The sequence below is a fragment of the Panthera leo genome, chromosome B3, assembly GCF_018350215.1.
Source record: "Panthera leo isolate Ple1 chromosome B3, P.leo_Ple1_pat1.1, whole genome shotgun sequence".
Taxonomy (NCBI): domain Eukaryota; kingdom Metazoa; phylum Chordata; class Mammalia; order Carnivora; family Felidae; genus Panthera; species Panthera leo.
In genome coordinates this window covers 59,956,104-59,968,258 of record NC_056684.1, presented here as the reverse complement: position 1 = coordinate 59,968,258, position 12,155 = coordinate 59,956,104, and the positions used below count along the sequence as shown (strand labels likewise).

Genomic DNA, 12,155 nt, shown 5'->3' with positions numbered 1-12,155 from the left:
AGATGAGTTAAGTGAAGTGGGGGGGGGGGGGAACCCAAGTTGCCGTAAACTATATATTTGTGCTTATGTGCGTTTAAATGCAAGGGGAAAAGCCTGAAAGGAAAGAACTAATAATAGCTCTGAGGATAGGAACTTAGTCAAGAGCTACTTTAACTTCATCTGTATTGTTTTAAATTGTTTACAAACTAACGATTTAATATACGATTTTAACAACGAGAAAAATAATGATAAAGCTAACATGCTGGAAGGAATTAAAAGCTAACTATTGGGGAAAAGGCTAAGTCATATCTTTACCTCAAATCATATATATCAAAATAATTCTTAATGAATTGAAGTTTACTAAAAAAAAGTAAAAAACAAAACGTAAATATTTGTATAATATTAGGACAGAGGAGGCTTTTTAAAGCATGACACCAAAGACAGAAAATATAAAAAGACTGATAGGTAATTTAATCAAAATTTAAAACTTACATATAAAAATAAATTACACAAAGTTAAAAGTAAACAAAAATTGGGAAGAAAAGCCTGCAACATTCATGACAGACGAACAGATAAAATCCCAAAGAAGACTATTTCAATACAAAAATAGGCAAAATACATAAATATGCAACTCACTAATTTTGTATAAAGATGAAAAAACCTAACAAGTAAGCAAATAAATGCAAATTAAACAAAATGGGATTCCATTTATTGGATGTAAAGTTGGTCTGTTCCTGTTTTTTCTTAAAGATAACCACCATGTTGGTAAGCTGGAAGGATATTCATTGTTACATAAAAAACAAGTGTATTAGTAAGCCTACAGAAAGCAACGTTCAGAAGCCAGTTTTTCTTAAATGCATACTCTTTGGCCCAGTGATTCCATTTTTAAGGCCATATCCTAAAGATCTAATTCAGGATGCAAGTGAAGTTTAAACTGCATCATTACTGGTAATGGAGAAAATTTAGAAACAACTCAGGTGCTCTTAATAAAGGACATTGGCTAAATAAACTTTGGTCACTCCATACAATGTAATTCTCTGCAGCCATTAAAAGTATTGTAGAACATTGATTCTCAAAGTGTGGTCTACAGACTCCCTGGGAATTCCCCAAATTTAGGAAGCTGATGGGGTGAAAACTTTTATAGTAACTTCTATAGTGATAACAAAGAAGTTTTGTGCTTCTTTTTTTATAAGCCATGTGATATTTGTACTAACTGATGCAGAAGCAATGGTGGGTGAAACTGTTGGCCTCTTAGCACAAAATAAAAAGCAGTGGCACCAAATTCAAGTCACCAAAGTGATCTAGAAGTAATTTCTTGACTACCATGCTCTTGCAGTAAAAAAAAAAAAAAAAAAAAAAAGTGTGTGGAGGGGAGAATCTGTTTCCCAATGTCCTTGATGGAGCAGTAAAAATGTTACAAAATCTCAACCCTTTTAAGTATTCTGTATGATGAAATGGGAAGCACACATAAACCTTTTCTGTTGTGTTCAAAAGTATGATAGTTGACTTGAGGAGAAGCACTTGAGTTGCTAAGTCAACCAGCCAGTTTTTACAAGGAATACCCATTAACTTAACAAGTAACAGGTACCCGGGTACTTAGATATTTGGCAGGCATTTTCTCAAATATGAATAAGTAAGCTTTTCTCTTCAAGGAAAACAATTAGCAATTTTTGTTGTCCATTTTACTAGTAGAGATTTCAAGGGAACATTCTGTGGAAAACATATCTGCCACTGCGAGTTTGACAAAGTCCCAATGAAATTGGTGATATTAACATGCGTGATTTTTTGGACAATGTATAATGGAATATATTGACATTTGGAAGATCTGTATAACTCATTGAGCCAAAATCTTGTAAATATCAAACACAGGGTATTATAAAGAATGGGTGAAAGATCCATTCACATTGCTAAATAGACCAATAGAATTTAATGTTACGGAGTACAAAAATTTAATTGATATGGTTTTACATTCCACATTGAATTGTTTTTTTTTTAATTTACCATTTTCCCAGTTTTGCTGTGGTTTCAAAGGATATCCACAATTATATGAAAATGCCATTGAAATACTCTTCTCCTTTCCAACTATGCATCTGAGGCCAGATTTTTTTTCATATACTTCAACCAAAATAATGTGTCACAATAGATTGAACACAGAAGCAGCTATGAGAATCCAGCTGCCCTTTATTAAAGAGACTTTCAAAAATGTAAAACATTGCCATATCTTTCAGTAATTTTTTCTTCTAGAAAACTTCTTTTTCATTAAAAAATATTATTTATATTAACATGTATTGGGTTGATATCGTTATTTTTTTTAATGTTTATTTTTGAGAATGGGGGAGGGGCAGAGAGGGAGGAGAGAGAATCCCAAGTAGGCTCCTTGCTGTCAGCACAGAGCCCAACGCAGGGTTCAATTCCACGAACAATGAGGTCATGACCTGAATTGAAAAGTCAGACACTTAACTGACTGAGCCATCCAGGCGCCCCTGGAGTCACCAGTTGTAGTGTCTGAGACCATACAATTTAAGAGCCAATGTTCTAAAGGTGGTCTTATGGACTTAGGAAGATATTCACTATATATTGTTGGGTGGAAAAAGCAAGTTACTAAAATAATATGGTTCTAATTTTGTAAGAAAAGATTCTAGATATTTAATGAAGAATACTAATCACCAAAATATTACTCTTGGTTATCCTTTGGTTGCAAAAATGTGGGCATTCTAATTTTCTACCTATTCCTTAACTGTATTTTCTATTTTTTCTTCCAATAAATATTTAGTACTTATGTAAAACATTTTTATCTGCCTACTTCTTATGATAGGTAAAATACTAAATACTTGGATGGATGGATGGATGGATGGATGGATGGATGGATGGATGAATAGTCTATTCAGCTCAAAACTACTCCTTGATAATGTCTTCCCTGATCTAGCCAGATATGGTGGGGTTTTTTCCTCCTCTTGGAGGAACTAGTAGCTATAGTTCCTATAGTAGGCTTTAGTAGTACCTATAGTACCTATAATAGGCTAGTTCCTAGCCTGTAGAATCAAACTTTCTATTTGAATTTCTTTTTTTGCACTTGCGGGTTGTGTGACCTTAGGCAAATTAATTTCTCTGAGACTTGGTTTCCCCATCTGTAAAATAGATGTAGTAATGAGAGTATTTCCCTTATATAATGGTTATGAAGATTAGTGAGACACTTTACCTAAAGCCCTCAATGACTGGTAGTGTTCAGTACAATGCCTGCTAGTGTTCAGGATGGATGTTTTGTTTTGTTTTCTTTTGTTTTGTTTTGTTTTTTGTTTTCTGGCTGTCCTGCATCCAGTAGCACTTTCTTTATTTGATGCAGAAGGTCTTTCCATTGTGGGAAGTCTTGTTGGAGGGAACCGTGTCCCCAAACATGTGGTTAGAATTCATTCCTGCCTGGTATCCTAAGATAGCAATGCCCAGACTATCCTTGCCAAAAGACGGTTGTGCCTCCTGCAGTTCCTTGGGTTTCTGCTTTTTTTCTAAGCCTGTTCCTTGCCTCCTGTGGAATCTTTGAGTCCCTGATAACCTTTCAATAATAATAGTCAAAATTTAACTATTAAATTATTTATAACATAGTGCCTTATGTAGGCAGTTTTTCATGGCCTATTGAATTTCCTCGTCTAATGTTAGTTCCTTCAGTGCAGAAGCCAAGACTCATACATAGAAATGTCAGCTACTTTGTTAAAGCCTTTAGGTGCATTTTCAAGTGTAACTCTGAAACAATCCTGTGATGTAGTTCCTATTATCACCACTGCACAGACAAGGAAACTATATCTTGAACAAGTGAGATTGCTTGTTTAAACCTGCAATTACTAAGTGACAAAACCTGGATTCAAAATCAAGGTCTATCTGGCTTCAAAATTTGTGTCCTTAACCGCTTCACTGTTGTACTCCAATTAAAAAACATTTTGAAAAAACAAACCTTTTGAGTCTCTTTTACCACTTTATATGTTGTGATTGCAATGCTTATTATTAAATAAACAAAATTATCAGGTATCTGGCACACATTTTACATTCTAGTATACTTATATTAAATATTTTATAGGGATTTTATAAAGTAGATATAAACTTACGAATGATCATTGCTCTTTTCTGATCTAGACCAAGGTATGGCTTGACCTACTTTATAACAGGAGTATGAATTTCTTTGATTCTTCTGCAAATACATATTTCTTTTTAAATTAGCATTGGCATCTAAATAACTTTTGTGAGTAAGTTGCAGGGTCATTTTTCAGGTGTCATTTTACTGTTTGAAGTATGATCAACAACTAATATACATTGATTAGCTTTCTCAAAACCCCAGGATGACCTAATTAGGACAGCCATACTCAAAACTATGTGTTCCTTAGACTCCTCATTGTGAGTTGTGCTGGAGGTTTTCAACCCTGTTTACACATAAGGATCACCTGGAACTTTTAACAAATTCTAATACTAATTCTAATCACTCTAGTGACTCTGATTTACTTAGGAGTAAGACCTGAGTATCGTTTTTTAAAAAAAAAAAACCTCTTCCAAGTGCTCCTAATGAGCAATCAGAGTTGGGAAACCCTCAGTGATTCTATTTTAATGGACTTCTTTCTCTAGGATATTTTCTTATATGGGATGATAGTAGTGACTACATGATTCCTCCTACCTGGTACAAATCCTTAACATTCCTCATCCCGATTAGAGAAGAGCAACCATCCTATCTGATCTCTTTATTTCCACTCCCTTGTTCATATTCATCCCTTGTTTTCCTGCCAGAAATATTTGTAAATATAAACCTGGTCATACGACTCTTTTAAGTAAATTAGATGACTACCCTATAGAATAAAATTTAACCCTTAAGCATGGCATTCACAGCCCTTCTCAATCTGTCTTGAAACACTTTTTGCTAGTCTAATCCCCCTTGCCACTTCTTACCTTAAACTATCTACACTGTTATTTCCCATATACACCGTTTAGTCTCATCGTTGCTTTTGCATCAGTTAGTCCATTGGCCTAGAATGCCCCCTCACCCATCACAACACCTCTTTCTATGAAGGGATTTCTGCTTATTCTTTAGGGATCAGCTTTCTCTGAGAAGTTGTCTGATTCATTTTCCAACAGGCAGAATTGTTCCCTCTGTGCTTTCACTGCCCTTTAAACGAAAGAATACAGGAAACTGGGATATGACCTTACTAAAATTGCAAAAACAATTTCACAACTTTTACAAAAAAGAAACCTTCAGTTTAACCTATGTGCTTAATATATACACACATTTATGTCAGTTATTCTTTCATTTACATGTTATGGCAATTCTTAGTCTTATTTGTCTAATTCATTGACTGGAGTTACTGGATTGTCTCAATTAGGCCTGGCATGTTCTTTGTCAAGAAATATTTCCTTTTTAACACTAGAGACTATCATTTTCATAATCTTTGGTCTGTTGGAAATGTAGCTATTGAGAAGCCCTCAAGAATGATTTTTATTTACTTTTTTAATATTTGTTTATTTTTGGGAGAGTGCAAGCAGAGGAGGGGCAGGCAGAGGGGGACAGAGGATCTGAGGCAGGCTCTGTGCTGACAGGCTGACAGCAACAAGCCCCATGTGGGGCTCGAACTCATGAACCCACTGTGAGATCATGACCTGAGCTGAAGTCGAACACTCAGCCGTCTGAGCCACCCAGGTGCCCCTCAAGCATGATTTTTATTTATTTTATTTTTTAATGTTTATTTATTTTTGAGAGAGAAAGAGAGACAGAGCATGAGCACTGGAGGGGCAGACAGAGAGGGAGACCTAGAAATCGAAGCAGGCTTCAGCCTCCAAGCCGCCAGCACAGATCCCAACGTGGGGCTCGAACTCACAAACCATGAGATTGTGACCTGAGCCAAAGTCAGATGCTGAACTGACTGAGCCACCCAGGCACCCCTCAAGCATGATTTTTAAATGGCAGCAACTTGAATGTTGCTGTGTTGGAACATAGGTGTAAAATGAAGCATGTTCAGAGACAGTTCAGTATACTTTCTGTAAATTTGAAAAAGCATTTACCATATGGTGAATGTTTATTGATTAGATTGATGATTGTTTATTTTGGAGTATTTTGGAGGAAAAGTTAACCCAGACCCTTCAGAGAGGAGGGTCTGGGCTACTATCTCATGATTAGTGTAGAAAACAATATAAAGCCAAGATTTTGCACTTACTAAAGGACATATAAATTTTAAAGAAGCAAGCAACAAAAAAACTATAGAGTGGTACCACTGTCCTCATCTTATGACTTCAAGTTTCTACTCCTACTACTTACAAGGAGCTGTCCCAAGAGTGCTGGTTTCTGAGCTAAGGAAAGGGCCTGGGCTCTCTGGTCCTCTCAGGAAGTCTGTGGACCATGACAACCCCATGTAGGGGGCAGATTATACTTGAAAAAAGAGGCTCCCACATTGAGCTGAGGAGCAGGGATCATTAGGGTTTTTAGGGTCAAAACCAGGATGGAGAGGGGATAGTCTTCGTTAAGACAGAAGTTATCAGTCTTGGACTAAGGTCATTCCTGCAGTTGTGGGGAGATCAGCCCTATTTTAGAAGTGGAATGGGCCTGAGAATGTGATAAAGTAGTCAAGACTGGAGGCTTGAGCATCAGTTTTAGAAAAATTGGTCCTGGGTTCAGAGATTTCATTTTTGGGATTGGCTTGAAGACCTAAGTTTACAGCAGTTAGCTTCATTTTAGAAAGAAGGATGTCCATGCCTGGGGAGTCATTTCTGGGGTAAAACTCAGATTGCTGGTTCAAATTGAGTTGGACCTAGGTTAGGGGTCATAAATAGGCATGGATCTTGGGTTCACCCTCAGCCTTGGATCCAAAGGTTTCATTTAAGGGCTCTGCTGGTCAGAGGATCTTGTCTGTTCAGGTGATCAACCACAACAGCATTTTAGCCCTGGTAGAAGGGAGGAAAGTCTGGGAAAAGAGGAATATACAGATAAAGAATTTGTCAAAGGTAGTACAAATAGGAAGAGAGAATCAGGATGTGGGTCAAGATCCATAACAACTCCAGGGAGCATACTGTTCACAGAGGAGCCAGGATATGGAAATGTGCACATGACTGAGAAGGAATGAGACTGAATACTCAATGGAAGGAACTTCGTTTAGACATGCAGAAAATGGTTCAACCTACCAGGAGAATAAAATCTGGTTTGGGGAGAGTCAAAGTGGATCCTTCCACCAAGTCTGTGGAAGGAGTTGTATGCCTCAGTTTGCAGCAGACTGCAACAATACTGGGGTTCAAGTGCTTTGCTGAACAGATTAAATAGACAAGAACAAATTTATTTGTCTAGCATCTGAGTAAATTCTGGAAAAAGGACCTAAGCTGGACCCATCATGGCTTGAGCACTTGTCAATATAACCTACTAACCATCTGTATATTCTATCCGGGCATCTTCTTCTTTTAAAATTATTTTAAAATAAATAATAAATGATGGTAAAAAATAAATATATATATTTAAGCATTGTCTTTCTAGGCACTGTGTTAGGCACTTTAGAGAAAAGTTTAGGCAAAGGTTGCATGCATTAAAGGGTAGATGAGATGAGTATGAACAATACATGAAATGCAGTAGATAACAGCAAAAATAATCCATTTCTAGGCACAGAGTGAAAGCAGATACCAGATACAGCTGTTAAGCTGTGCACCAGACATGGTGATCAACCAGGGTGGCTTAGAAGTCAGAAAGCTCTGGGAGCAGCTGACTCTGAAAAAAAAAAAAATGACACAATATTTCAAGAGTTTAAAAGTGGCAAGTAGGGGTTTAGACAACTGCTGAAGACTTCAAGGTTGAATTAGTGATAAGAATGTGGAAGACCAAACACATAGAAAAATCAAGATAATTTATCAGTGCAGGAAAATGAGTTGTGCAAGCAAAGAATAGCTGTACTAGGAGTTAGCAGAATATGGCCCCAAATCCACCTGCTGTCTATTTTTATACAGCCTTCAAGCTAAGAATACTTTTAACATTTTTAGATGGTTGAAAAAAGGTCAAAGGAAGAATATTTTATAATACATTTAAAATACATAAACTTGGAGCACCTGTGTGGTTCAGTTGGTTAAGTGTCTAACTCTTGATTTCAGCCCAGGTCATGGTCTCTTAGTTTCATGGGTTTAAGCCCCAAGTCTGGCTCTGTGCTGATGGTGCAGAGACTGCTTGGGATTCTCTCTCTCTGCCCCTCCCCCACTCGTGTTCTCTGTCTCTCTAAATAGAGAGACATCTCTAATTAGCCCATCTCTAAATACCACTACATGAAATCAATAAACTTAAAAAAAAAAAACCTGAGCTAAAATCAAAAGTCAGACACTTAACCAACTGAGCCACCCATACCCTGAGCATTTTTTTTTTAAGGCTTATGGATTCATGCCTCATTGCAGGGATGGCAGAGTAGCACTTGTATCCCAGGAATCTGAAAGCTGACAATCTTATGACTGTTTCTCCATCCATGTTATACATTTAAACACATGTGAAGCATAGATTTAAGGTCATCCAAACCTGCCGTGATTGCCTCATTCCAAAGTGGCTGTAGGGTCATTGTTTCTTTTACCCAACCATAAAATGACTTATAAGTGGTGATCATTTTAATAGTAACCTAAGATCAAGCTTCCCACATTTATTTTTTAACTTAGTATTTATTTATATTTTTTAAATTGTGGTAAAAGACATGTAACATAAAGTTTACCAATTTAGTCATTTTTAAATGCACATTGTGTATATTTTAGCTGTGTGGTGGCATTAAGTGCATTCATGTTGTTATGCAACCATCACCACCATCCATCTCCAGAACATTTTCATCTTGCAAAACTGAAAATCTGTACCTATTAAACTTTAACTCCTCATTTCCCCCTCTTTCCAGTCCTTGGCAGCCACCATCCTACTTTCTGTGTCTGTGAATTTGACTACTCTCAGTACCTTACGTAGGTGGAATCATACAGTATGTGTCCTTTGTGACTGGCTTATTTTACTGGCATAATGTTCTCAAGGCTCATCCATGTTGTAGCATGTGTGAGAATTTCCTTGATCTGTGATTTCTTACTTTTGCAGGAGTTTCAGGTTCCTTATGCAGAGCCTTAACTACCTAGATAAAATTATCCTCAAATTCGTTTTTCTAAAGAGTGAATGTAGTGTTCCCTAAAAAGCTGAAAAACTGTCTGGTACCTGCTAATGATTATAGGAGCAGCGTCCACAATAGCCAAAAGATGGAAATAATCGACATGACCATCGACAGATGAATGAATAAAGAAAATGTGGTATTTTCATACAGTGAAATATTATTCAGCTTTAAAAAGGAAGGAAATTCTGACACATGCTATAACATGTATCCAAACATTATATTAAGGGGTGGGGGAGGGAGGATGAAGAGTTAATATTTAATGGGTACTGAAATGAGTTTCAGTTTGGGTAGTGATCTGAAGGTAATTTCAACAACTTATGTTTATGAGAATCACATAGTTCAATTTATGACTATTGATGACAATATACATTGTTTGTGAAATGCCCAAGTGATACATTCCCCCTTGACTTTAGTTCTAGGAAAGTTTGCTTTCATGGTGAAATGCTACTTGCTCTGTTTATGAGATAACAAGAAGTCTACCTTTCTCCTTTGACTGACAGGAACTGAGAATCACCTTTTATGATGATGTGTAGTGATTAGCTGTCAAACCAGTATTTCCTTGGACAATCATTAACCATCATTAAATTAATAATTCCTGTTTCTACTCACTTTGAACACTGTGAGTGAAGCAGCTTGGTGACAATTCAGTGTCTGCAATCCAGACCGCTGGCCTTTGTGACTTCAAACCAAGTTTCTCAGTCCAAAATGTCTTAACAGCAGGTCTGTTCCTATCATCTATCACATAGCTTCTTGTTGTATTCTATTTCTAGAAAATGATTCTCATATATTAAAAAAAATTAATCTTTATTTATTTTGAGACAGAGAGAGAGAGAGCATCAGCAGGGGAGGGGCAGAGAGAGAGACACACACACAGAATCTGAAGCTGGCTCCAGGCTCTGAGCTGTCAGCACAGAGCTGACGCGGGGCTTGAACTCACAAACTGTGATATCATGACCTGAGCCGAAGTCAGACGCTTAACCTGCTGAGCCACCCAGGCACCCCTGATTCTCATATTTTTAAGGTTCCTCCAAGGTCTCTTCAAATCCATATTATATGCCACATTGCCTTTGTTTTAAATCAGATCATCTCAACCATATCCTCCAAATTTGGTTTAAAGATATCCATACAGATTTTTTTTTCTAGTGCAGTATTAGACAAAACTAAAACTTTATTCATATGGACAGTGCTGTCCATATATACACCATAGCCCTAGTTCTTTTGTCACTTGGGTTCCAAATTTTGGACACTAAGTTTTAACTATCTCTTTTTCTCTCCTCAAATATCCAATCACCTGTCAAATTCTGTAGCTTCTGTCTTTACAATTATTTTACATCTGATCCTTCTTTTAAAATGTTTATTTATTTTTGAGAGAGACAGAGGGAAAGTTTGACAGGAGCCGAGAGAGAGGGAGACACACAATCTGAAGCAGGCTCCAGGCTCTAAGCTGTGAGCCCAAAGTCTGATGCGGGCCTCTACCTAATGAACCATGAAATCATGACCTGAGCCAAAGGCTGAGAAGGCTGACGCTTAACTGACTGAGCCATCCAGGCTTCCTTTCTAATCTCAATGTCACTCTCCCATCTTCCTTCTTCAGGACTTTATAATTATGCAGTACCTGCAATCTTGGTCTATTTGGGCTGCCGAAACAAAATATCACAGAATGGTGGGTTGCAAACAGAAGTTTATTTCTCACAGTTCTGGAGGCTAGATGTCTAAGATCAGGTGCCAGCATGGTTGGATTCTGGTAAAGCTCTCTTCCACGTTGTAGATTGCTGACTTCTCACTGTCTCCTCACATGGTGGAAGGGGGGAGGGATCTCTCTAGAGTCTCTTTTATAAGGGCACTAATTCTGTTCACAAGGGCAGATCCTATCTCTAAATACCATCACATTGAGTATTAAGATTTCAACATAAAAACTTTGTGAGGACACATTCAGATCATAGCACTAGATTATTCCAATATTCTTCTAACAGGATTGTCTGCCATAGCTCTCCTCTATCCAGTCGGTTCCCTAAGCTGTTGTCAGATCTATCTTCACTCTCAACATTTATACAGGCCTTCTAAAATGTGGCTCAAACTAAAGGTCTGGTCCAATTACTACCATTCCTCTATGCATACCCAAGCCCAGACTGAAGTACTCACTGTCTCCTCAAGCTGTCCTGCATTTTCTCACCTTAATGCTTTGGTTCATGTTAGGTCCTGGTGGAAAGTGCTTCTCCTCATCCCACCCCCAATCTCTGCCACTCAAATACTATCCATCCTCTATATACCACTTCCTTAATTAAACTCCTCCTGATTCCAAAGATGTGATCTGTACTGGTTTTAACCTTCTCTAGCTTTTTATATCTGGCTGTCTCTTGTGCCAAATGGCATATTGGTCTTATATTAAACTTATTTGTGTATTTTTGTCTCCTACATAAGTTTCTAAGATAAAGAACCATGGTTTTTTAGCCATTTACGTTTCTTTATATTTTCTGCTTATAACAATGTCTTGCTTTCCAAAGGTACACAGGAAAGTATGTAATAAATTGAAATTGGCATAACTCCAATATTGGCAACATATCCCCCCAAAAATAACTCAAAGAGGGGTTAAAAAAGATGCTATTTGTATAAAAATGTTTATTCAGAACAGCGATATGTTTATTAAAAAATGTTTGTTCAGAACATTCCTAACATAACAATCCAAAAGTTCAACAATAACAGAATGGTTAGATAAATCAAGGGCAGGACCCAAATCTAATTCTTCTCCTGTGCCTGCCCATAGGGAGTACTTACAATTTATCAAATGAGAGGTATAACACTAACGGGATATGATATAGCGAAGTGCATATGAAATCAGATTTAGGTAAAAATAACATCACAAAACATACTTAATACATGTATTGAAAACCTATGGAAGCACGTTGTTAATAATCGTAAGGGCCGAAAGAAAGCCATCTGTCACATTTGTACAGTAATTTAAAAGGCGTCCTCATACATACTTTGATTCTCACAAACCTGTGAAGTACGCACGGGAGGCATTATTAACTCCGTTTTACAGGTAAGGAAAAC

General features: G+C 37.2%; 1 protein-coding gene across 2 annotated transcripts in view; it reads left to right on the top strand.

Moving 5' to 3' along the window:
* TMEM62 (transmembrane protein 62) overlaps positions 1 to 12,155 on the top strand; it is a 45,761-nt gene that overhangs the window by 511 nt on the left and 33,095 nt on the right. The gene's annotated exons all lie outside the window — the stretch shown is intronic.